We start from the raw sequence: 26,000 nt of genomic DNA, 5'->3' as shown, positions 1-26,000 counted from the left end.
CCGGCACCCCCATCTGAAGCACCCAGCACAGGACGTGGCACAGGGCAGGGGCTCGTATAATAATTCTTCACTGAATGACTTAAAGGGCCCTTGCAAACAAAGCTAACGGCAGGCAAGGAATGCTGCCTGGTGGCACAGGCTTCTCAGATAGTTTAGTTTTTCAAGGGCTGTGCCAGGAGCCACCTTTGAGCAGCTGGCATGGGGCTTCCCCTCTTCAGATGGCTTGAGATGGGCAAGGCATGGTCACTGGTCCATACAAAGGGGGTTCTGTGGGTTCTACATCACTGCAGGCCACAGCCCTGCCCCTTCTCCAAACCCACTCAGAAATTCCATGTGACAAGCAGTCACATCTGGGGTCTTCAAAGACGCACTGCCTGAGCGATAAACATTCCCTGAACCCAAACACCTGGTTTATAAAGCAGAAGTCCCTGGCGGTGCACCTGGCAAACCTCACGCCCCCGCCGCAATTCAACTAAGCCCTGGCCTAGGCTTTGGAAGAAGGCTGTGACCCACCCCCAGAGAAAACGTCACAGCAAGTCCTCTGAGAACCTGAGGGACAGACAGACAGAAGCCACCTCAGCTCAAAGGGTCAGGGGTTTCGAGCCTGTCACACGCCTTCCTCCTCCCACCTCTCCCCGGTCCAAAGGCACTTCCACCCCAGCTGTCACCTACGTTTAACAGCCAGCAGCCCAGTGTTCCTGAGCCTCTGTGGCACGACTGCGTACTGGCTGTGAACTTTCACAGTCACTTAATTTCTCTGACACACCGGTTTCCTGGGTAAAATTAGAATAACACCATTGCCTCCAGAGTGTTTTAGTAAGGATTAGATGTACACACACACACACACGTGCACACGCACACGTTCTTAGACACACAGGACAGGTAAACCCTAAGGTAAAATGTAAAGGTAAGCTATTAATAACCACCTCAGTGATCTGGATTTAAGTTATTTTACGAAGGCCTGGCTTTTAACACCTCCTGACTTGAAAAGTCCTCTCTTTCGTGTTTGCCACCACTGTCGTGGGGTGCCTCTTCCCCACAGGAAGAAAAGGTGACACCCACGGGACCCCTCTCGACACCAGCGAGCAGAGACCAAGGCAAAGGTCAGCCTTGACCCCCGCACAGCTGCAGAGCCACTCGCTTCCTCAGGGCCCGGAAGGCAGGCCTGGGTCCATCTACTCACTCGACAAGCGTTGAGGACCTACTGTGTGTCGTGCACACGCTAGGAGGGGAGGAAAAGGATGGGTGAGGCGGACGAGGTCCCGGCCCTCATGGAGCACATGAGCTGCTGAGGCATGAGTCCTGCCTACGTGCTGCGTGCCTCGAACAAGAGCAAAGAGCTGTGGGAACACAGCATAACTAACCCTGTCTGAGCAGTCACAAGAGGCGTTCTGGAGAAGGTAACATCTCAGCTGAGGCCCAGAGGATGAGGAAACTTCAGCTAAACCGAGGAGAGGCGGAAAGGCCTGTGCTGGTCCTTCTGCCTGGCTTGACGGCCCTCAGGACAGCAACACAGGTCCGGTCAAGGCCGTAGAAAACACCCAGAATGGCAGGAGCTGCGGGGAGGGGGAGGCGGGGGGATGCTTCTAAGCCAGTCTGGAGGGCAGAGTATACACCAGACTATATTGGTCCCGCCTCTGGGCAAACCAACCCTCTTTCCCCTCCTCTGAAAGATCTTCCAGCAACTCGCTGTCTAGCCAGGCAGGGCGTTCCTGCCTGTTCCAGAAGAAAACAAAACAAAACAGAAAATCCTTCCTACTTTTTTATTTCCTTAAGGGAAAACAAAACTTCTCTATAATTGACAGCTTCCTTATGTTGAAGGCCAGGATTCAAACACCACTTTCTCTGTGTGTCTAGCAGGACCAGAATCCTGACCCGGCATCTGCCACCTGCAGAGAGCTGCCAAGGACAGAAGCAGGAGAAGAGATGGAATGGAAAACGAGGACTCCTGTGGGGAGAAACTCTGGAGTCCTGCAACGTTCCATTACTGTTTTTTTTGTTTTTTGTTTTTTTTTGGCCGCACCGCATGGCATGTGGGATCTTAGTTTCCTGACCAGGGATCGAACCCGTGCCCCCTGCAGTGGAAGCGCGGAGTCCTAACCGCTGGACCGCCAGGGAAGTCCCCTGCAACATTCTGTTAAGGACTGACCACCGGGCTTAATATAAACCCACCCTTACTCCTGCTTTGTTACTTAAGACAAAGTGGCTGATGTGAGCATAGAGCATCTTCTCAGAGAACTCAGACAACGGCAACAGCTTCAATTACTTACCACGAAGGGGGTGGGAAGATTCAGAGAGAGATCAAACCCTGGAGGCTAGAAACCAAATCTGATAGGTATAGTTTGGGCTTCTCATCTTCTTCCTCCTCAACTGCTGGGATGTTTCCCTCTTCCTTGATGTTTATTTCCAACTGCTATCACCCATCAACTGAGGCTTCTGTAATATCTCAACAGCCAACAGGCGGCGCTCAACCAACGCAAAGAAGTAAGTCTGCAACCAAAACCAAAACCTAAACTGCCCGCAGAGGTAGAGAGACGTTTCCTTACTGATGGGCTCCCTGGAGCCTTTGATGTGCTGATGTCACTGTCAATCTTCAACGGGGTGAGGAGACATTCCCTATACAGACATCCGAAGACAAGGACTGGGACCCTTTCTATGGAGGTACCCCAAGTCTAGTTTCCCACGGAACATACAGGAAAGGCTGCTCCGAAGAGTTCTAAAAGGGACCGTGCGGCTCCTTGGTGGAGCTCCCTTGAGCAGGACGCCCACAAAGCAGCCATGATCGGATTCCTGCTCCCCTCAGCCCCGTCCCAGCTTCACTCGGCTTCCAGACACGGCTGATCGGGATACTTCTTAGTCTAACTCAGGGTTCTGCCATATTCTTTCTTTAAAGTGTTACCATTGGGACTTCCCTGGTGGTCCAGTGTTAGGACTTTGCCTTCCAATGCAGGGGGTGAGGGTTCAACCCCTGGTTGGGGAGCTAAGATCCCACATGGCTTGGGGCCAAAAAACCAAAACATAAAACAGAAGCAGCATTGTAACAAATTCAATAAAGACTTGAAAAATGGTCCACATCAAAAAAATCTTTAAAATAAAATAAAGTGTTACCAGAAACACATTATCAAATTTTCTAAGACCACTGGCAAGATCTCCTCCAGCCTTGCCTCCCAACCCCACCTCCTTAAACGCCTGGGAACCCACACACACACACCAGCTTCCTGATCAGAACAATGACCCTGATTCACTCCCCACTCTCCCAGTCTTACTCTGGGAAGGCCAGGGTCTGGGTCTGACTCATCCCAGCACAGTGCCTGGCACGTGGGAGGTGCGATTAAATATGGAATTACTGAGTACTAAACTTTCCATAAAGAAAAACCTTCATCCCCACCCTGCCACGGCAGCCCTTCCTAGAAGACAGGTTCATGACATGGGCAGGAAGTCTACAGCACAACAAAAGTCTGTCTCAAAACTGCCATTGGGTGGAACGAGCAAACTGAATTCTTCAGAGGTCTGGCAAGAGACTGCTTTGGAATGAAAATTAAAATGCAAGCCTTGCACAGAGAGGAGCTGGAATTAAGAAGAATGGGGGAGAGTGAGACTGGGGCAGGAACTTGGGGTTCTGCTGGTCCCAGGTAGGATTAGGTCCCAGGTCCTAATTCCTGGCCAGACCATCTCTCCAAAAGAAAGCAGGCAACGGTTCTGGGGTCTACCGGTGTGGGGCCCAGACAGTGGTGGAGTCCTTTCATTTGGTCATGCAACCACATTTGCTTGTGAGGCAATACTTCTTCACCATTCCTGATGCTTCCTGGAAACCCACGGGCAAAACGTTCCAAGGCCTATACTACCCAAAGCACTATACATATTTAATGCAATACCTATCAAAATATCCATGACATTTTTCACAGAACTAGAACAAACAATCCTAATATTTATATGGAACCATAAAAGACCCAGAATTGCCAAAGCAATCCTGAGGAAAAAGAACAAAGGAGGCATACCATCCCTGACTTCAGACAATACTACAAAGCTACAGTAATCAAAACAGCGTGGTATTGGCATAAAAACAGACACGTGGATCAATGCAACAGAATAGAGTGCCCAGAAATAACCCATACACCTATGGACAATTAATCTTTGACAAAGGAGGCAAGAATATACAATGGGGAAAAGACAGTCTCTTCAGCAAGTGCTGTTGGGAAAGTTGTACAGCCGCATGTAAATCAATGAAGCTAGAACACACCTTCACACCATACACAAAAATAAACTCACAATGCCTTAAAGACTTAAATATAAGACAAGACACCATAAAACTGCTAGAAGAGAGCACAGGCAAAACATTCTCTGACATAAATCATACCAGTGTTTTCCTAGGCCAGTCTCCCAAGGCAATAGCAATAAAAACAAAAATAAACAAATGGGACCTAATCAAACTTATAAGCTTTTGCACCACAAAGAAAACCATAAACAAAACAAAAAGACATCCTACAGGGCTTCCCTGGTGGTGCAGTGGTTGAGAGTCCGCCTGCCAATGAAGAGATACGGGTTCGTGCCCCGGGAAGATCCCACATGCCACAGAGCACCTGGTCCCGTGAGCCATGGCCGCTGAGCCTGTGCGTCCGAAGCCTGTGCTCCACAACGGGAGAGGCCACAACAGTGAGAGGCCCGCGTACCGAAAAAAAAAAAATAAGACATCCTACAGACTGAGAGAAAATATTTGCAAATGATGTGACTGACAAGGGCTTAATTTCTAAAATATATAAACAGCTCCTACAATTCAACAACAAAAAAACAAACAACCCAATTGAAAAATGGACAGAAGACCTAAACAGACATTTCTCCAAAGAAGACATACAGATGGCCAACAGGCACATGAAAAGATGCTCATCTTCGTTAATTATTAGAGAAATGCAAATCAAAACTACAATGAGGTACGACCTCACACCAGTCAGAATGGTCATCATTAAAAAGTCTACAAATAATAAATGCTGGAGGGGGTGTGGAGAAAAGGGAACCCTCTTACACTGTTGGTGGGAATGTAAATTGGTGCAGCCACTATGTAAAACAGTATGGAGGTTCCTCAAAAAACTAAGAGTAGAACTACCATATGATCCTGCAATCCCACTCCTGGGCCTACGCTCAGACAAAACTATAATTCGAATAGATACTTACTGGACTTCCCTGGTGGCGCAGTGGTTAAGAATCCGCCTGCCAATGCAGGGGACACGGGTTCGAGCCCTGGTCCAGGAAGATCCCACATGCCGCAGAGCAACTAAGCCCACGTGCCACAACTACCGAGCCTGTGCTCTAGAGCCCGCGAGCTACAACTGCTGAGCCCACATGCCACAACTATTGAAGCCCGCGTGCCTAGAGCCCGTGCACCGCAACAAGAGAAGCCACTGCAATGAGAAGTCCACGCACCGCAACGAAGAGTAGCCCCTGCTCGCCGCAACTAGAGAAAGCCCACGGGCAGCAATGAAGACCCAATGGAGCCAAAAATAAAATAAATAAATTTTTAAAATAATAATAAAATAAAACAAACAAACAAAAACATTCCTAGGCCTGTCTCCCCCTTACTCCCTCCCAGCTAGGTGGAGTGGGTGAGCTACGGAGTGTGGAAAGCAGCACTGACATGGGGGGCCAGGCCCTTCTCCTTTCCTCTTGTGGGAAAGCTGCCCACTGAGGGCCCAGGCCCCTCCTGTTCTGCTCCTACAGAGAGAGCCTGGGGTCAGGAAGGCCTCTCTTCGTCCCGGGCTGCCTGGAAAGACAGTCTGGGGTTCCCTTATAAGCCACATCCTCAGCTTGATCAACAATACGGAGAATAATTTAGCTAGCATCTGCTGAATCTTTTTTGTTGTGTAAAATACATGTAACATAAAAGTTACTATTTTGACCATTTAAAAATGTACAATTCAGTGGCACTCAGTACGTTCACAATGCTGTGCAGCCAGAGCTGCTACCTGGTTTCAGTGCTGTTTTCATCACCCCCAAAGGAAGCCCTGCACCTACTAGCGGTCTTTCCCCCTGGCCTCTGGCAACTACTAATCTACTTTCTGTTTCTATGGATTTCTTTCTTCTGGACATTTCACATAAACAGAACGATAAAATATGTGGCCTTTTATGTCTGGCTTCTTTAACGTAGCACAATAGTTTCAAGGGTCATCCACATTGTAGCATGTATCAGTACTTCCTTTTTATGGCTGAATCATATTCCACTGGATGGCGAGACCACATTTTGTTTATTCTTTCATCTGCTGATGGACACTTGGGTTGTTTGACGTTTTGGCCACTGTGAAGAGTGCTGGTGTGAACTGATTCCAGTTTTATTTCCCAATCGGCCCAGAATTCTGGTTAAGGGAGAGAGGTCTGATCATTACACTGGCACTGGGGACATGATGATGGGCAAAAACAACTGTGACCTTTGTTGGACGGCAAGCGGGCAACTGTCTATCAACATTTCAAAGGCACATCCCTCTGACTCACGATTCCACTGTTAGGAGTTGAGTCTGTAGACGCATTTGCACGTGGGCACAAAGTCATAAATAGAAGACATTAAACTGCAGTACTGTTTGTGGGAGCAGAAAGCTGGGAACAACACACATTTATATGTGCTGATGTACAGGCAAGATCTGCAAGATGTATTCAGTGAGAAAGAAAAACAAGGTGAAAGATATACAGGATGGCCACCATTTGTATTTGCAGCAGGGAGATATGCACACAGACACACACACACACACACACACACACACACACACAGGAAGGGAGGGAGAAGGAAGGAGGAAGACAACCAGTCACTCTCAGGAAAGATACACAAGAAACAGGTAACAGTGAAGCAGTGATTTCCCGTTGGAAAGCTGCATCGCAGAATTAAGGGGGCTCAGTCAGAGAGTTAGTTTTCACTGTTTACCATTTTTTTAGTGTTTAAACATAACACAGGAATGTATTATTTTTTCAAAATAAACAAGGGAAAAAGACCAGGTATAGTCCAAGACCTTATAGGGCTTCTAGTTAATTGGGGAAGGAAATTAATCACATGAACAGATATAAAACTTGCATACAAGTCAGTTTTGTGCACCAGATCCAAATATAAGGATAATAGCTAATAAGTGGTTTCTTTAATGAGTGACTGGATGAATAATGCTCAGACTGGTCTCGCTATTCCAGGACTCCGATTCTTTTTCTTCAAAAGAGCGGTCTCTATTGGCTTTCCCTGGGATCTGGGCCTGGTTCCACAGGCTGCTAGGAGCCAAAACTAACAGGCTCCAGACAGACAAAGGTTCATTGAGGAGCCACAGCGTGGGGAGCGGCCCTGCGAGCGGCATGGCAGGAGGAGGGCACCGTGTTCAATGGAACCGCCCTGGAGCCACGGGCCCTCCACCCTGGGCCACCTGCCCAAGCAGAGTCTCCACCCGGAGAAAGCCTGTGAGGTTTTCAGGCCCTGCTCCCACGCGCAGGCATGGGTCCTGTCACCTGCACCCCAAATTCATCCTCCTCCTGGGTCATTTGGCATCTTGTTTTTTTGTTTTTTTTTTTTTTTTGCGGTACGTGGGTCTCTCACTGGTGTGGCCTCTCCTGTTGCGGAGCACAGGTTCCGGACGCGCAGGCTCAGCGGCCATGGCTCACAGGCCCAGCCGCTCCGCGGCATGTGGGATCCTCCCCGAGCGGGGCACAAACCCGTGTTCCCTGCATCGGCAGGCGCACTCTCAACCACTGCGCCACCAGGGAAGCCCTTGTTTTCTTTTTTAACATTCAAAGAAAGTCGTATTGGAGAAGCAGGATCAGAGGGCACTGGCAGCAAGGCAGGAATATAGGCTCCCAAGGTCCTCATTCCAGGTCTGTCCTGCTGACAAGGGGTGTGTGCATGTGGTTTGTGTGTGGGGCATGCATGTGTGTGTGTGTGGGTATGTGGGTACAGTGTGGTGTGTGTGTGTGTGGTATGTATGGTGTGTGCGTGAGACAGTGTGTGTGTGGGTATGCTAGTGTGTCTAGGTGTGTGTCTGCTTACATGTGTGAGCATGTTTGTGAGGACTGTGATTGTCTGTTTTGTGTAAAAAGCAGGGAGTAATCACTTATATGACCATCAAAAATTAGAGCACCATGACGGAGTTGAAAGAGGCAAAATCGGGCTAGCCGCAGCGGTGACCCCCTTTGCCCTGACTGTGAAGGACAGTGACATGTGTCCCTGCTGGGAGTACTCCCTCCCGTGTCCCAGCCTCCCACCTGGGGACAGACACCGCCATGCTTACACCATTCCCAAGCAAATAAGGAAAGAGAGTGGTGGTGGGAAAGAGAGTGGCGCTGGGCTGGTGACAACGGGAGCTGTCAGAGCCCCGCCTTTGGTAAAAAGGGTGCCGATGTCCCCTCCCCGACAGGAGAGCTGGGGACCACAGGACGCGTGAAAGGACTGGGCCTGGTGCAGGATAAGTGCTGCCCAAATCTGGGGCATGTTGCTGAACACTGAAGTTGAGTCTTGGGCATGTTCCTGAGTGATAAAGCCTGGAGTTTCCTGTCCGATTCGAGCCACCACTGGCCTTTCAGGAAGGAGCAGGGATGCCGGGCAGGGCACCAGTTAAAGCCATAACCATATGGCTATTTGCCAGGAGAGTAAACTTGAATCCAGAACCCAGGGTGTTCCCGACTCCTCTAGACTGAGGATGGGGCCAGGCCTACAACGGGAAAAAGTGGTGTCTCACTTCAACTGTATCACTTATTAAAAAAATACTTTAAAAAAATCTGCATATTAGCTATGTGTCTCTTTTACTTTATGAGCTATCTGTGCCCTCTGTCTTCTAAAAAGCTTTTTATTTTGAAATAATTATACACTCACAGGAAGTAAAAAAAAATAGTACAAAGTGTCCCATGGACCCTTTGCCCAGCCTTCCCCGGTGGTGGCACCTTCTCTAGATGTAGCACAACCTCAAAACCAGGAAACCAGCTTTGGGAACGTTGTTACTTAGACGACAGCTCTTATTCAGTTTTCACCATCCGTTGAAGTGTCAGTTGTTTTTTTCTTGCTATTTTATATTGGTAATACTATAATATTAATGATATTAACGCTTTGTGATATTTCTGCCAATGTTTCCCCTAGGTTTTGGTTTTTACTTCTTTTTATAGCATGTCTTTGAATAAGTAGGTTATATTTTTGTGTAGTCATATCTACTGGTCTTTAGAATTTCTTTTATTGCTTCCCTGCCTGCCCACCCACCCTATCCAGAGATTTACTTTTCATTTTAATCTCTTTTTTAGCCTTTTTAGTCTTATCTGATTTTTAAATAAATTATATACTCACATTGAAAGAAAATTCAAACAACACAGAACAGTACAAAGAACAAAAGCAAAGTCACCTGCAATTCCACCACCTAGAGATCACTATTGTTTAAATTTTGGTGATAACATTGTGTAGTGAAGAAATAACCTTATTCAAAGAGAAGTCTAGCCCTTGCCCTCATCTCCTGAGGGGTAACCTCTAGGCCGCTGGAATGTCCTGCCCAACAGGAGTATCTGCGTTTGCCTGGGGCTTTGGCCACAGGACAACCTCACTATGTAATTACAATGGGGGCTCTGGAGCAGGTGGTGTCAGTTCCAATCTCCAGAGGAACCCATGACTAAAGGTATCAGCCATCTCTGGAGGGTCTGGAGACTAGAGGCCAGCCACACAGACAGTGATCCGGCCCCCACAGAAACTCTGAAGACCAAAGACTCAGGTGAGCTTCCCTGGTTGACAGCATCACACATCGTGGCCGGAGGGAGGTAACGCCATCCACTGGGAGAGGACAACCAGATGCACCACATTTGGACCCCTCTCGGACTCTGCCCTATGCATGGCTTCCCTTGGCTGATTTAATCTGAATCTTGTCCCTGAGATAAACTGTAAGCATGAGCATAACAGTGTTCAGTGAGTTCTGTGAGTCCTTCTAGCAATTACAGAACCTGAGGATGGTTTTGGGAACTTGCAATTGGTGTTAGAAGTGAGCGAAGTCTTGGGAAATTCCCCGGCAGTCCAGTGGTTAGGACTCCACGCTTTCATGCCGTGGGCCCAGGTTCAATCCCAGGTCGGGGAACTAAGATCCCACGAGCTGTGACACATGGCCAAAAGAAAAAAAGGGAGTTGTGGACTACTCTCTGCCACTTTGCAGTTGGCCCTAAATCCTTACAATATATATTTATTAGATTATGTATATATGTGTATATTTATTCAGATTAAAACATATGAAAAAAGTATTTAACTATATGGAATTATTTTGTTTTATAATTCACTTACAGGTCATGGACATCTTATTATAGTTATATACAGCTTTTATTGGTTACAAAATATTCCATTATATACATTTGTCACAATCTACTTAACCACTTTTCAATAAATAGGATTCGTTTATATTAATGGACATACATTGTTTCTGTTTTTCACTATTATAAACATACTGCTTCGATGACCATACTGCTACTTACATTTTTGTGCAACTGCACGACTGTTTCTGTGAGATAAATTCCTAGAAATTGGAAAGCTGAATCAGAGGGTATTTGTACATTTATAATTTTGTAATAGTCAAAGAATCTTTCAAGGTTTATACTAATTTACACTCCTAATAGCAGTGAATAGTACCTACTTCCCCAAACAATTACTCAAATTAGTTATTTAAAGATTTTTTTTTTTGATGTGGACCATTTTTAAAGTCTTTATTGAATTTGTTACAATATTGCTTCTGTTTTATGTTTTGGTTTTTTGGTCCTGAGGCATGTGGGATCTCAGCTCCCTGACCAGAGATCCAACCCGCATCCCTTGCATTGGAAGGCGAAGTCTCAACCACTGAACCACCAGGGAAGTCCCAGTGTCTGCTAATCTTTTTTTTTTTTTTTTTTTTTTTTGTGGTACGCGGGCCAGCGGCCATGGCTCATGGGCCCAGCCGCTCCGCGGCACGTGGGATCCTCCCGGACCGGGGCACGAACCAGTGTCTCCTGCATTGGCAGGCGGACTCTCAACCACTGCACCACCAGGGAAGCCCCTGCTAATCTTACAAACAAAAATTTAGATCACTAATTTTTAGTTCCCACTTATTAGCATTTTTTATGTTTATTGGCCATTGGATTTTTTAATGTTAACTGTCTGCATGTCTTCTGCTCGATTTCTGTTGTTTGAAAGCTCTTAATTTGGTGGAAATGTCTGCCACACACATGGCAGAGTTAATGAGTCCGTCTTGACTATTTATCTTTGCCTCGACTATTTCTGATGTGCTTTGTTTTGCTTTTTTCCTCTGCTTAGCTTTTTAATGTATGGTGAGTTTTTGTTGTTATTGTTTTAGTTGACATTGTTCATTAATGCAATCAAAATTTTAAAGTCCTTTCTTTTATGTTTCTATCTTTTGTGTCATAATTAAAAGGGCTTTTCCATCCCAAGACTGTGAAAACACTTATCTATGTTTTCTTCTTGTTCTTTCATAGCTTCACCTTTTACATCCTTTGCTCCATCTGAAAGTTGTTTTGGTTTCATGAAGATACTGGGATCCTGCTTCAGTCAATGGTTCCGACCTATTTATTCACTCAGTAATTCATCCTTCCCCTGTTAGACTAAAAAATCATCGCCATCATACACCACATTCTCATATATAATACCTGGGACCACTTCTGAGCACCCCAGTTCTTTTGGTGCTTTGTGCCTATGTTTTAAATGGTTTTACTTTTTACATTTAACTCTGACTCATCTGGGGGAAAAATCAATTTAGCTCTTTATACAGCTCACCAAAATAAATTCCGAAAGGCTATCTGATTATCTCATCTTCCCTCACTAATTTATGACACTTCCATTAACATATATTAAATTATAATATACACTAGGGTCTGTTCTGGGGCCTCATATCACTGATTCGTGTCGAATCCTGTCTCAGTATTACAGTGATTTAATAACTATAAATCTGTGATACACTTTACTACCTAGGTAGCGTTAGTCCCCAGTATTTAAAAAAAATTTTTATTTATTTATTTTGGCTGCCCCGGCTCTTAGTTGCAGCATACAGACTTCTTAGTTGAGGCATGAGGACTTCTTAGTTGTGGCATGTGGACTTCTTAGCTGTGGCATGTGAACTCTTAGTTGTGGCATGCATGTGGGATCTAGTTCCCTGACCAGGGATCGAACCCAGGCCCCCTGCACTGGGAGCGTGGAGTCTTACCCACTGGGCCACCAGGGAAGTCCCTGGCCCCATCATTTTTTTTTTTTTTTTTGCGGTATGCGGGCCTCTCACTGTTGTGGCCTCTCCCGTCGCGGAGCACAGGCTCCGGACGGCAGGCTCAGCGGCCATGGCTCACGGGCCCAGCCGCTCCACGGCACATGGGATCCTCCCGGACCGGGGCACGAACCCGTGTCCCCTGCATTGGCAGGCGGACTCTCAACCACTGCACCACCAGGGAAGCCCCCCATCATTTTTTAAAACAAATTTTAGAATCTTTGCCTATTTATTCCTCCATGTTCCAACTTTACAATCATGTTGTCAAATCTCAAAAGAAAACTATTCTGGCATTTTGATTGGAGTTGCACTTAACAAATACACTACACAGTGTGTGTCCACCACTGACCATTCCAGCTGGGTCATCTCCATCCTAGACTGGCCTATGTTTCTCTACTTATTCGAACAACTTAACCTATTTAAAAATAGGTTTTTTTAAAAACCTGAAGCTGTCTTCTGTAATTTTCTTCATAAACGTCCTTCGCATTTCTAATCATAATACGCAGAATAATGTCAAAAGAAAGTTTAAAAAGTGAAGCCAGCAAAACAAAACAAAATCACATAGTTACACACCCAAACACAAGCACTATTCGCACTTTATTGTATTCAGCACAGCACCTGCAGCTGATATGGTAACTGCCACCCTCACCCGGATCAAAGTGGCCAACCCACAGATATAAGTGAGAGGTTTCTATTATATTCAGTACCAGGAATAACCAACTACCTGCAAAGAATACAGCCTTTCCCTAGCACTTTCATCCACGTACAGGAAAAGGTAATTAATAGGTTCAAGTATTCACCAAGGTTAAGATTTTTATGTAAAGAGTGGAAGAACTCCACCCCATCTCGGACACCTGGTGTAAAGAGGAAGTAAATTAACAGAGGTCTCCGGCCAGAGTACACACCTGGAGTCAAGAAACTGGCTGCCAGAGATATAACAGAAATAGATCACGCTTGCAAATGTTTCTGAGTTCCTAGGAAGACTGGCAAGAAACAACTTTGTTAGTATCACCATTATTAGCCATTTTTGAGGCACCGCCAGCTACATAACCTACTTAAAAGGCAGAGAAATCTGAAGCTGTCTGATGCATTTCAAAGGATAAGGTAACATCCTCCGGGTAGCCAAGACCTATAAATAGGCTTTAAAAAGCATTGGGTCCTTTTTTAAAAGTCAACGTTGGCTATTAAAAAAAACCCATGGAATCTGTTCTTTATTGAATTTGAAACTTCAAACCTTTGACAATAACCTTGACAACGTAACTAGGATCACAGTGACATTACGGGTAAATTAACTGAAGTTGCTCTGGGTACACCTAACAAATGTAACCTTTCTGGGGCCAGAAGCTGAAGCCAATCGTTAATTCTCTGTAGTACCCACCATAATGCCCTGTGTAAAACAGTGCTTAACACCAGAAACGGGTTGATGGTAAGAACTGGAATGTTTTCAGGCTGCACATGGGCTATACACAGCATGAATACCGTAGCCAGAGTAATCTGGCTCAAATACCACTTTCTTCGTGACACTACCCTGATTCATCCACCCAAATCTGTTATCTAGGACTGTCCTAGGTGCAGAGCAGTGAACAAAACCAAGTCCCTAGCCTCGTGGAGCTTATATGCTCCGGAGAATGACAGACAGGCAGGCGACCACAGGCCTGCGGTGTTCGGAGGTCCTCAGTGGTATGGGGCAAAAGCTAGGGGATGGGGAGCCGGGAGGCAGGGTGTAAACGGGTCCCCGCCAAACTCCGCCAGGCTTCCTCTTTGGGCTCCTCCCCTCCTGCCTCTCCCCCCCACCCCCGCCCCACCCACCCAGGAGGCCAGAATGACCTGGACAACCCGTATCTGTTCATCTCTCTCCCCCACTGAGACTCCTTCAGGGGTTGCCCTGCTTGTTAGAGAGAAGAGAATCCCTGCGTATTCATCCCGGTAGAGCCCCGCAGCTGCACGTGTCTGGGTTAAACAAGAACCTCATTCACCTTCCCTGTCTCCCTCCTGGATGGTTCTCAAGGTAAATGAGTTAGTTGGCTACGACCTCTCACAACACCCTGTACCTACCACAGTCTGCGACTGCCTGTGTGTGTGTCTGCTGACGGTGTGTCTCCACAACCGACTGCATTTTCCATGGGGGGGGGGGTAACAACTCCGTCTGTTTTGCTCACCAGTACCTCCCCCCCGAGCCCAGCAAAACGCCACCGCACAGTCGGTGCTGAGGGAACTCCACAGCGAAAACCCTCTTCCCTCGGGCCCCGCCCCCCCCAGCCCCACTCCAGCCCCTGGCCCGGCCCACACCTCCCAACCCTTCCAGGACCCTTCCAGCGGCCCTCCCCCGTCAGCCCCTGCCCCTGCCAGCCCCGCCCCGTCAGCTCCTCCCCTGTGTGTCCCTGCCCCGGCACTCCCTCCCATTTGTCCCTGCCCCGTCAGTCCCTCCCCCTGTCAGTCCCTCCCCGCCGTCAGCCCCTGCCCCTGACAGCCCCACCCCATCAGCCCCTCCCCTGTGTGTCCCTGCCCCGGCACTCCCTCCCATTTGTCCCTGCCCCGTCAGTCCCTCCCCCTGTCAGTCCCTCCCCCCGTCAGCCCCTGCCCCTGCCAGCCCCTCCCCATCAGCCCCTCCCCTGTGTGTCCCTGCCCCGTCAGTCCTCCGCCACCCCCCGACAGTCCCTCCCCCCGTCAGTACCGCCCCCTGACAGTCCCTTCCCCTCTCAGCCCCGCCCCCCCCCGTCATGCACACTAAAATTCTCCTTGGCCTGAACTCCAGACTCTCACATGGATGTGTTATTGTCCGTTTGTTCTCGGTTTATCTTTCCCCCACATTCCACCTCCCTTCTCTTCCCCCCAACATTCAAAATCAGACCACAGGGCTTTGTAAATTAACTGATTGTTACTTTTTCCAGGCTTGCTTCATTTTAGAGAAGACACCTAGATGAAAATGAAGGGTCTTAATAGAAACTGAACAAGACAAAACCAGGTGGCAGGCCCCAGCGCTGCAGCCCCAGTTCCGACGCTGAATAGCAATGTGACGCCATCTCTGCTCCACAAGTCATTTCTTCGCCCTGGCCTCAGTTTCCCTTTTTTAGATGAGAGAGAACTGAATTAGCTTACTCCAACTTCCTTTCCAGTTCACAGGGTCTAGAACTGTACCCCTCCCCAGAAAGGAAGAGGCTGGCCCTAAAGAATACACTTGAGAGGCACCCATAGTAGAGGGGTGTTAGGGTAACACCAGCTACCATTAAGCAGAAGAGGGACTAGAAAGGTCTGCAACACCCCACCACAACCACAGACTTCTGGCTTATCTCTGAGGAGGGGGACTTTAAAAAGCAATACAAACAAATAAAAAACTCTGCACAGCCCTCTTCCCCTAATAGACGTTCCAAAATAAATCTGTTCTACCTCTGCCAGCTAAAGAGAATTTCCCTTCCGTCTGCTGCTGAGAACCAGTTGTCACCCTAAATCTCTCCCTCTTCTCATCCTTCTCCCATGCTGCTTCTTAATCAACCTGCTAACCTTCCAACCTTTGCGGATGAGGAGAGCTGGAGACAAACCCACTAAATCGAAGGCAAGCTAGATGATCTCATCAGACTGGTCTTGGCTTCAGTAACGCTGTATATCTCCACACCGACCCAGCTGAGATGAACATCCCTCTGCTGACACTGTCTCCTGAGACATACGTAAATATTACGTCTTTATCACATTCAAAATACCTACATTTTTCCTTTTTGATATACTTATTTTCACTATGCCCTTTCTGTCAGAAGCAACAACTTGTTACTCATAAAACCAAACTTAAAAACAGCGGTGAAAGATAAAAAGAAGTTTTGACTTATTATCATATCCCAGTTTTAACCTCAGACCTTTATATGTTATGAACCCAGCCGCATAGTTATTTCCCATCTTAACTGCTGTTGCAAATGCTTAAAAAGAAAAGAAAAGTGTGTTTTTTATGGCTCCATGAGAGGGTAGACACACCTTTAGTTACTACAGTGCTATAAAAATCAAGGTCAGGGTAACTTATCTCTCATTTCCCTGTTTCAAGGCCTCCTGGGAAAACAGACAAAAATAAAATGAGAACATTTAAGGCAAAATAATTCAACAAACTACAGAGCAGGGGAAAAAGTCAACTCAAAAAGTGATGAACATTTTATTTTCTCAAAATTGAAGTCCCTGATATGCTGAGTTATTCCCTCCACATTCACACACAAAATCAACAAATGGGCCAGGTGGGAGCTTGTGCGATAACGACAGACTGAACCAAATGGCAAAGAGATTTTGTGCTTCTTATTCCACAGATCTTTGGGGACCAGTGTACATTTTGGTAGAGGAGGAGTAGGGGGAGAGGTACTTGTGAGCGAAACCTAAAGCCAACCATTTACAAGGATTTTTAACTGCAAAGTTGCAGAGTCTTCACATTATTGCAAGGGGCAGCTACACTTTCTTGGCATAAGGAAGAAGGATAACATCTGATTCATCTGATGTCAAAATCCCAGATTTTACTGAGGAAATCTGATCCTGTCCACTGTGCTGTCCTGATGTCATAAAAATTCATCTATCAACAGAATCTCAGGCCAGGCCACCTTCACGGGTGGAAACACCACGTGCCTCCCGATTAGGGCTGACTCTGAAGTACAGTAGAAGCTTTTTACTCAGAAGGACGCTTTCCTAACCACCCTGTGACCTGCCCACCTGCCAGCCATGCCGCCTCGCACAGACATCTGGCCTTTCTGAACTTCACTTTCTTTGGGGAAAAGAAAAACAACCTATTTCACAGAGCTGTGGTAAGAATTAAACAAAGAAGGTATTTAGAATGGACTAACAGGGTCTGGAACACAGGAGGTTCTCAATAAAATGGACTAATGCATCCAGCTGACATTCCCCATGATGTTTGAAACTGTTCTGACCCTGGGCTGTGATAAAGCACAATTAAAGGCCTCTAGGCCACAGCAGCCAAGCCTCCCTCCCAGCAACTCGACTCAGGGGACAAAGAGAGAATGACTGTTAGGGGTGGGTGATGAGCAAAGGTCCTTGAGAGCCAGAGAGAACTACCATTTAGAGATTAGATACGCGGTTCTTCAATGAAAACGCAATCGAATCCCACCAGTATTGGCGGCACAGATACAACTGTCTCTCTTTTTTTATTAGCACTATTTCACTCTCCACCACAGATGAGTATCTACGTAGTAGAAAAGGCTAACAGCTCTTGAACAGGAACTGAAGCCTCCCATTCTCTGCATTCCCAGCCTCCTGAGCAAGAAAAAACACCACCGGGAACTGATCACTCACCCCTAACCGTGGCTCTCAGGCCCCCTTCACAGCAATGTCCCTTATCAAGCACCACTCAGGCAGACCAGCGAGGGGAAACCTGGGAGAGGGCTGGAGGGAGAGAGGAAAAACCCGAGAAGGAATGCTGAGGATGCAGTTCTAAACCCTGCAGGTGCCCCAGGAGAAAGTGGACAGGTCTGTGGGTTTATATTTTAGGTTGTGTCGCTGAAGGGTAAGCCTCTTTCAGTTCAAAGCCCATAATTCTATGACTCTAGAAGAATAAAGAATAATGAAAGGTACCAAGTGAGAAACGATTACCCTAGAATGATGAGAAGGCAGCTAGAAGGCAGCTGGAACATTTAAAAAGGGAAAGGCCAGAGTTTTCATTCCTCAGCTCTTTATAAGGTACAGAGAAATACATCTCTCAAAAAAAGCCTGCAGGGCTTCCCTGGTGGCGCAGTGGTTGAGAGTCCGCCTGCCGATGCAGGGGACGAGGGTCCGTGCCCCGGTCCAGGAGGATCCCACATGCCGCAGAGCGGCTGGGCCAGTGAACCATGGCCGCTGAGCCTGCGTGTCCGGAGCCTGTGCTCTGCAACGGGAGAGGCCACAACAGTGAGGCCCACGTACCGAAAAAAAAAAAAAAAGCCTGCAACGCCACTTGCTTTCACACCCAGGAAGCAAACGCATCCATAACTGTACGGGAGAAATCACCTGCAGGCCAGGAAGTGAAACCTCCCAGCAACATTTGTCAAGAGCCTGCGATGTGTCAGGCTCTGTGTGGAGGACTCGGCAACAAAGCTAGTCCCGGGCTCTTAATCCTTGGACCTTACAAGCTAATGGGAAAGACAGAAATGTCATCCTTCGAGGGAGCGAAGGCATGTGTGCAGTGTATGGAAACACAGGGCAGGGTACTCGATGGCGGGTCCAGGACAGCTTCCTCAAGTAGGATGCCTGAGCCGAGTCTCCAGGATGGGCAGGAGTTAATCAGGGAAAGGGAATGGAGAGAAAAGGCGTTTCAAGCAGGAGGAATAAAGAGGGTCTTTTCTCAAAGTATCAGCAGTTTTGACTTCTGGTCCCCTCCCTCCTCCATCCCTAGCTTTGATGAGAGGAGCTAAGATAAGAGCATGGGTTGTTTGGAGCCTTAAGGACCAAAGTCTCAATCTCACTGTTGCCTCCCCTTTGCCAGCGGGCTGTGATCAGCTACAGCAATTATGTTCTTGGAAAAATAAGAGACAGCTATGGAAAGTCAGTGCGTCCATACCTCACATTTGGGTTAAGTGCAATTTTCTGAATCTGTAGTCCAAAAAGATGATAGACAAGGAGGAAGAGCTAGCTTCTCATACCAGTTATTTAAATAAAGCAGAACGAGAAAGTGTGGGGGAGAGAGAGAGAGGAAGGAAAAACGGGGAAAGTAGGGTTTAGGAAAGGGACGTTTGGAAAGAAATCTCTTGTACTATTGGGCGTTTAAATATATAAAAGTGAAAAATCTCTTCTAAATCAAAAAAATCAAGAAGCAAAGTTAGAAGATCAGTGCCAAACTGAGACAAAGACTGTGAAAAAAAGTTACTGCGTAAGGAGTTCTACGCAATCAGTTAAGCTCCCCAAATTCCTAGTCATTGCATGGAGAAAAACATACCTTTACAATGAAGAGATCTGGCAGTTACCTGCAACCAAATGATCAGATTTGGTATCACTAATAGTGGGACACCCTGACACTGTACCTTCGACGTGACTATCTGTGAAGCACACTCAACAAAAATGTTGAACCTAAATGTAATCAAGCCTTCGGGGCCTACCATGTGCTTTACAGGAAATACAGGACCCAGAGGAACACGTCAAACAAAACAAAAAACAAATACGGAATGTAGGACGTTTTTCAAGACAACTGGACTGGTCACTTCCAAAAGTCGATGCCAACAGGGAAAAGGTAGAATGATTTTTCTATGTTAATAGAGACTAAAGAGATGAAAACCAAATGCATAGTATAAGCCTTGACTGAATCCTGATTCAGAAAAACCAGTTACAAAAGACATTTTGACTGGAGAAATTTTAATATAGACTGCATGTTATATAAATTAATATTTTTTGGCATGAAATGACATAATGGTTATGAAATGAGGAATAAAATGTCATGATGTCTCCAACTTCTTCTCCTGAGCCATCTGAAAGTAAGAAGACGTATACATAGAGCAAGTACGGCAAAAGCTAGCAAATGTGGGCTGCGTAGGTGGTGGTTAGAAAGGTGACGGCTGCGCCTTTATTTCAACTTTTCTGTTAGAAGCTTTTTCTAATAAAAAGTTGAAAAAAAATGGAAAAGGAAAGACCCACATCCCAACTAAAAAAAGAAAGAGCAAATTGGAAGAACTAAAAGGAAATTCACAAATATAAAATAAATGGTCATATTCAGGGAACAAAAAACACACTAGAGATCAAAGAAATGCAAATTAAAACACCAGAGAAAGGGCTTCCCTGGTGGCACAGTGGTTGAGAGTCCGCCTGCCAATGCAGGGGACACAGGTTCGGGCCTCGGTCCGTGAAGATCCCACATGCCGCAGAGCGGCTGGGCCCGTGAGCCGTGGCCGCTGAGCCTGCGCGTCCAGAGCCTGTGCTCTGCAACAGGAGAGGCCATAACAGTGAGAGGCCTGCATACCACAATTTGGCCTATCAGATTAACAAGAGTTTTGAACGCACAGTAATAATGGTACACAAAATTTTTGTAAAGGTACAGCTATTTTGAAAAAGGATTTTTTAAAATTTATTTATTTAATTTATTTATTTTTGGCTGCATTGGGTCTTTGTTGCTGCGCGTGGGCTTTCTCTAGTTGCGGTGAGCCGGGGCTTCTCTTGTTGCAGAGCACAGGCTCTAGGAGCCCGGGCTTCAGTAGTTGTGATTCGTGGGCTCTAGAGCGCAGGCTCAGTAGTTGTGGCGCACGGGCTTAGCTGCTCCGTGGCACGTGGGATCTTCCCAGACCGGGGATCAAACCCATGTCCCCCGCATTGGCAGGCGGATTCTTAACCACTGCGCCACCAGGGAAGTCCCAAGGTACAGCCATTTTGGAAAACAGTTTGGCAGTTTCTTATGAAGTTAAACATACACTTACATATGACCCAGCATTTACCCAAGAGAAATAAAAATATACGTCCACACCAAGGCTGGTACAGAAACACTCAAATCCATGCAATAATACTGATACAAGTAGCATCACAGATGAGTCTTAAAAATATGCTGAACAAAAGAAGTCAGACAAAAAGTGTGTATACTGTATGATTCCATTTACACAAAACACAGGACAAATCAAATCTATAGTGAGAGACAGATGGGGAGGAATACCTGGAAAGGGTCTGGGGGAACCTTCTGGAGTGATGGAAATGTCCTGTATCTGGACTGCAGTGATTACACATGTGAATACATTTGTCAAAATTATATAACTATGCATTTAAAAGGGTGAATTTTATTGTTTACATATTAAACCTCAATAGAGCTGATTTAAAATTTAAAATTACAGCAATGACAACCCAGAGCTGGGGAGAACGTGGGGGAATGGGCTCTTGTACACTGCTAGTGGGAATATTAGTTGGTAAACCTTTTCTTTTTAGGGAGTAACAGCTTTATTGGGACATAATTCACAAACAATTCACTCATTTAAAGCATACAATTCAATGGTTTTTAGTGTACTCACAGAAGTTGTGCAACTATCACCACAATCAAATTTAGAACATCTTCACCACCTCAAAAGAATACGCTGTACCCCTTAGTCATCAGCTCCCAAACCTAAGCAACTACTAATCCGCTTGCTTTTTTTTTTTTAAGTATTTACTTATTTTATTTAGCTTTTTGGCTGCATTGGGTCTTCGTTGCGGCGCACACGCTTCTCTCTAGTTGTGGCGTGTGGGTTTTCTCTCTCTAGTTGTGGCGTGAGGGCTCCAGGGCATATGGGGTCTGTAGTTTGCGGCACGCAGGCTCTAGTTGTGGCGCGCGAGCTGAGTAGTTGCTTAGCTGCCCCACGGCATGTGGGATCTTAGTTCCCCGACCAGGGATCGAACCCGCATCCCCTGCATTGGAAGGTGGATTCTTTACCACTGGACCGCCAGGGAAGTCCCCCACTTCCTGTTTCTCTATATGTGCCCATTCTGCACAGTTCATATAATTGGAATCACATAATGTGTGGTTTTTTGTGACTGGCTTCTTCCACTTAGCATGTTTTCAAGGTTCATCCATGTTAGAGCAAGTGCTTCATTCCATTTCATGGCTAATATTCCATTGTATGGATATATCACATTCTGTTGATTTATTCATTAGCTGGTGGGCATTTTAACTGTTTCCACCTTTCGGTTATGACGAATAATGCTACTAAGAACATTTGTGTACAAGTTTTTATATGGACATATGCTGTCATTTCTCTCAGGTACATACCTAGGAGTGAAACTGTTGGGGCAAATGGCACCTCTATGTTCAATTTTTTTAAAATTTTTGGCCACAGGGCATGTGGGATCTTAGTTCCCCAACCAGGGACTGAACCCACACCCCCTGCAGTGGAAGCGTGAAGTCCTAACCACTGGACCGCCAGGGAAGTCCCTATGTTCAATTCTTTAGGAACTACTAGGCTGTTTTCCACAGAGGCTGCACTGTTCTACATTCCCACCAGCAGTGTAGGAAGATTCCAATCTCTCCACACCCTTGCCAACATTTATCACAACCTAGTGGGTGTAAAGCAGTATCTCAGTGTGTGGTGGGGGAGGTTTTTCTGTAAAGATTTTTTTTGATGTGGACCATTTTTTAAAGTCTTTACTGAATTTGTTACAATACTGTTTCTGCTTTATGTTTTGGTGTTTTGGCCGCAAGGCATATGGGATCCTAGCTCCCCGACGAGGGATTGAACCTGCACTCCCTGCATTGGAAAGCGTAGTCTTAACCACTGGACCGCCAGGGTTCTCTGATGATTAACAGTGTTGAACATCTTTTCATGTGTTTATTGGTCCTCTGTATATCTTTGGAGAAATATCTATTCAAGTTCTTTGCCTGCTTTTAATTGGGCTGTTTTGTCTTTTTATTTTTGAGTTGTAGCGTTCTTTTTTTTTTTTTTTTTTTTTTTTTTTGCGGTACGCGGGCCTCTCACTGTGTGGCCTCTCCCGTTGCAGAGCACAGGCTCCAGACGCGCAGGCCCAGCGGCCATGGCTCACAGGCCCAGCCGCTCTGCGGCATGTGGGATCTTCCCGCACCGGGGCACGAACCCGTGTCCCCTGCATCGGCAGGCAGACTCTCAACCACTGCGACACCAGGGGAAGCCCTGTAGCGTTCTTTATATACTCTAGATACACATCCCTTATTAGATGTATGATTTGCAAATACTTTCTCCCATTCTGAAGGTTTTCTTTTCCAACTGGTACAACTTCTGAAAACCAGTCTGGCAACCAGCTCTAGTCCTTAAGAGAAGGGCAAATCAAAGATTTCAGTGTGAATGCTCTTTGATCTTACAGTTTTACTTTTAAGAGTTTATCTTAAGAAAATAGTTAAGTAGAATGAGAAAAGCTATAAACAAGAAAATAGTTAAGTAGAATGAGAAAAGCTATAAACAAGAACATTCATCAAAGTACTTCTTAAACTGAATCTCAACCCTTACCTCACACCATATGCAAAAATTAACTCAAAATGGAGCATAGTCCTAAATGTAAGAGCTAAAACTATAAAACTTCTTGAAGAAAACATAGGAAAAAATCTTAGAGGCCCTGCGTTTGGCAAGATTTATTAAATAGGACACAAAAAGCATGAACCATTTAAAAAAACATGCATTGGACTTCATCAAAATTAAAAACTTTTGCTCTTCAAAAAACAACTGAAAATGATGGTACAGGTCTATTTTTACCTATACAGGCACAGAAAAAAGTAAAAAGGGCACAGTGACAAAATAAAGTAAATAAATCCAAGAAGAACGTTTCAGAGGATGCTGCTCTTTTCTTTCTATCTTTCTGAAATGTCTGAATTCTCCATCTGACAACGAGCATGCATTTCTATATAATAAGGAGAAGAGCTGGAGAGGACCCGCCATAAAACTATTTCCATTTTGAAAAGGCGAAAAAGTGATTTTCCTTCTGATAATAGAAAGTAATATTTAATTAGCCAGGGGACATAGTTTACCATTGTGATTTGGAGTTAACATTTCAGAAATAAGAATAAACTGTAATTTTCTTAAGAGCTTAATATTCTTAAGATTTGCAGATAATTTCTTTCATACAAACAAGTTAGCCTGGTCAACAAATTTCAGTGATGTAACTGGATAATAATGGCTTAAAATTACACTGTAAAAGAAGTTTATATGTATAGCATTATCTCGCAACTATCTGGAGCTTAATTTAGTTATACCAAAGTAAGTAAAAATAATTCAAGATAGATAGTAAAGGTCTGTGCAATTGACTCAGAGAGTCTCTAAACTCTCACTAAGTTAATTACTCTCATTTTACACTCAATTTAACAAGTTATGCAAACCAACAGAAAATGAGAGGCACGAGACAAAACCGGAGAGTAAATGGCAAACTCACTGCAGAACAAGTGGCAGCCAACAGACTGGAGGAGACGATCATTAAAGATTTGAAAACTCAACTCACAAGAGAGGCTGAGATGGTTGAGTAGAGAAGTAAACATACCTGATCAGTGCAACTTCATCAAGAAGTCACTATGGTACTAATACTACAATAAGTAACATTCAGAAATAGATTCCTAAATAATCAAATGTTATATTAGACTCAGTATGTTCAAGAAAGCAGTGAAGATTATTACGTATTTGAGAGGGATTTCCATTTCCCATTAAGAATGGTTAATTTTATAAAAGAGATGATTAATGAAATAAACAACAGTGATCTGGAAAACTGGCTTATATCAAAGGAAGCTCTAGTCCTTAAGAGAAGGGCAAATAAATGAGTCATTTTTGCAAATATATTTTAATAGCTATCCACCCAACTTTAATACCACAAAACTCAAAGGACTGAACTAAAGAAGTAATTTAGCTCCACTGATAGATTCTTCTGTGCTCCCCAAAGTACACCATGTAGGTGGTTTCCAATCTCTGAGGAAGAACTAACGCTGTGGACAAGGTCATTTTACATCACCCACCTCCCGTCCGTCTGGCTCTGTCCTCCTCGTAGAATCTCCTTGCCTTTGCATCTCCGTCTCTGAGAAAAATCACTTTAACTTGCCAGTCTGGGGCCAGGGTCATTAAAAAAAATGGTTTCTCATACTCTGCATTTCTCCTAAGTTCTTCAAATGTCATATTGTGACCACACTGCATTTGGAGAGCTATCAATTCAGATGCAGGAAAATGAAGTTCCTGACTCTGGAAGCAAATGGAGGAGGCTCAGTCTTTCCTATGTGAGCTCCTCCACTGCAATGCAAGTTCCTGTTGTCCTCACCCAAGAGGCTGGGATTTCCACAAACACAGCTGGATCTGACTAATCTGACCACACAAACACGAAACTGAACGAGGGGCAGAGGTAAGACAACGCAACCTAATCAGCATCAGAAAGAACCAAAACACTGAGTGTCTGTCCCAGGCTCAAGCGACTGTGTCTGGGAGTCCAGCCAGAGGAATGATTCGCTCTTTGGATTAACTCCGCAGCTTGAGCTATCATACATGACAGGGACAGACGGCAGGCTAACAGGTCGGCAGGGAGGTCAGCTGGGCAGCAGCGCAGCAGGCAGGGAGCCTGGCCGGGACAGGTGAGCGCCAAGGGAGGTTGAGGCCATGAGCAGGCAGCCTGATTCCTAAAAGCTCCACTCCTCCAAGAGGCCACGATGGCTGCGACCCAGCTGGGGTCCAGGAGTGGCCTGGGATGTCCGCTGACCAGGAGAAGACTGTCTGCTCTGGATGGTTAACTGATCCACTGCTGAGCAGAGAGGGCAAAGGAGAGCAGTTTCTCCCCTCCGGATCGGGCAGTCCTCCTTCCACCTCCCGCCAGGAACGCTGCTGAGGTGGAAGAATAACAGCCGTTTCAGAGCACTGAAGCGATGGAGCCATTCAGACAGAACCAACTGGTACTTCATTCCAAACAATGATGGTTTTGTCAGAAGACTGCAACAGCCCACCAAATCCTGCACTCCTCTCCTCACTTCTACCCCTGACTTTGAGACACCATGCTAAAAAGAGGGAAAAAAGTTACACACATAAACTTATCAACAGCGGCCAACGCACGGGACTCAACACGGGCAAGCCAGCTGCCATTCAGTGATGACACGTCACCGGAGCTGACTGCTGTGCAGCCGTGGAGCTCCTACTCCAGGGACATGTTTGAGTCTCACGTACTGATGCATTTCCAGCAATCCCAGACAACAAAGAACACAGGGCTGAAATGTCAAGTTTTTCTACAGTGCTGCTGGGTCACTGTTCCAGTCGATCAGGGACGGCAGCACACCCAAGACCTCAACTGGAGCTACTGAGCCGAGGTGGCTGCTCCCAGCTTCACAGGAGCCTGAAAGCTGTTACCCTCTAGGATAGGAAGCAGAAGAAATTTTCTCTGCAGGGAAGAACTGAGGGATGAGAG

The 26,000-nt window shown here is 45.9% G+C and overlaps 1 protein-coding gene across 1 annotated transcript in view; it reads right to left on the bottom strand.

Annotated features, from left to right (window-relative positions):
• Positions 1–26,000, bottom strand: part of MLXIP (MLX interacting protein) — a 57,038-nt gene that overhangs the window by 14,399 nt on the left and 16,639 nt on the right. The window lies entirely within an intron of this gene.

This window comes from Phocoena phocoena, chromosome 13 (assembly GCF_963924675.1).
Source record: "Phocoena phocoena chromosome 13, mPhoPho1.1, whole genome shotgun sequence".
Classification (NCBI taxonomy): domain Eukaryota; kingdom Metazoa; phylum Chordata; class Mammalia; order Artiodactyla; family Phocoenidae; genus Phocoena; species Phocoena phocoena.
Note: the sequence above shows the minus strand (reverse complement) of the source record. Positions and strands in the feature narration are given on the sequence as shown.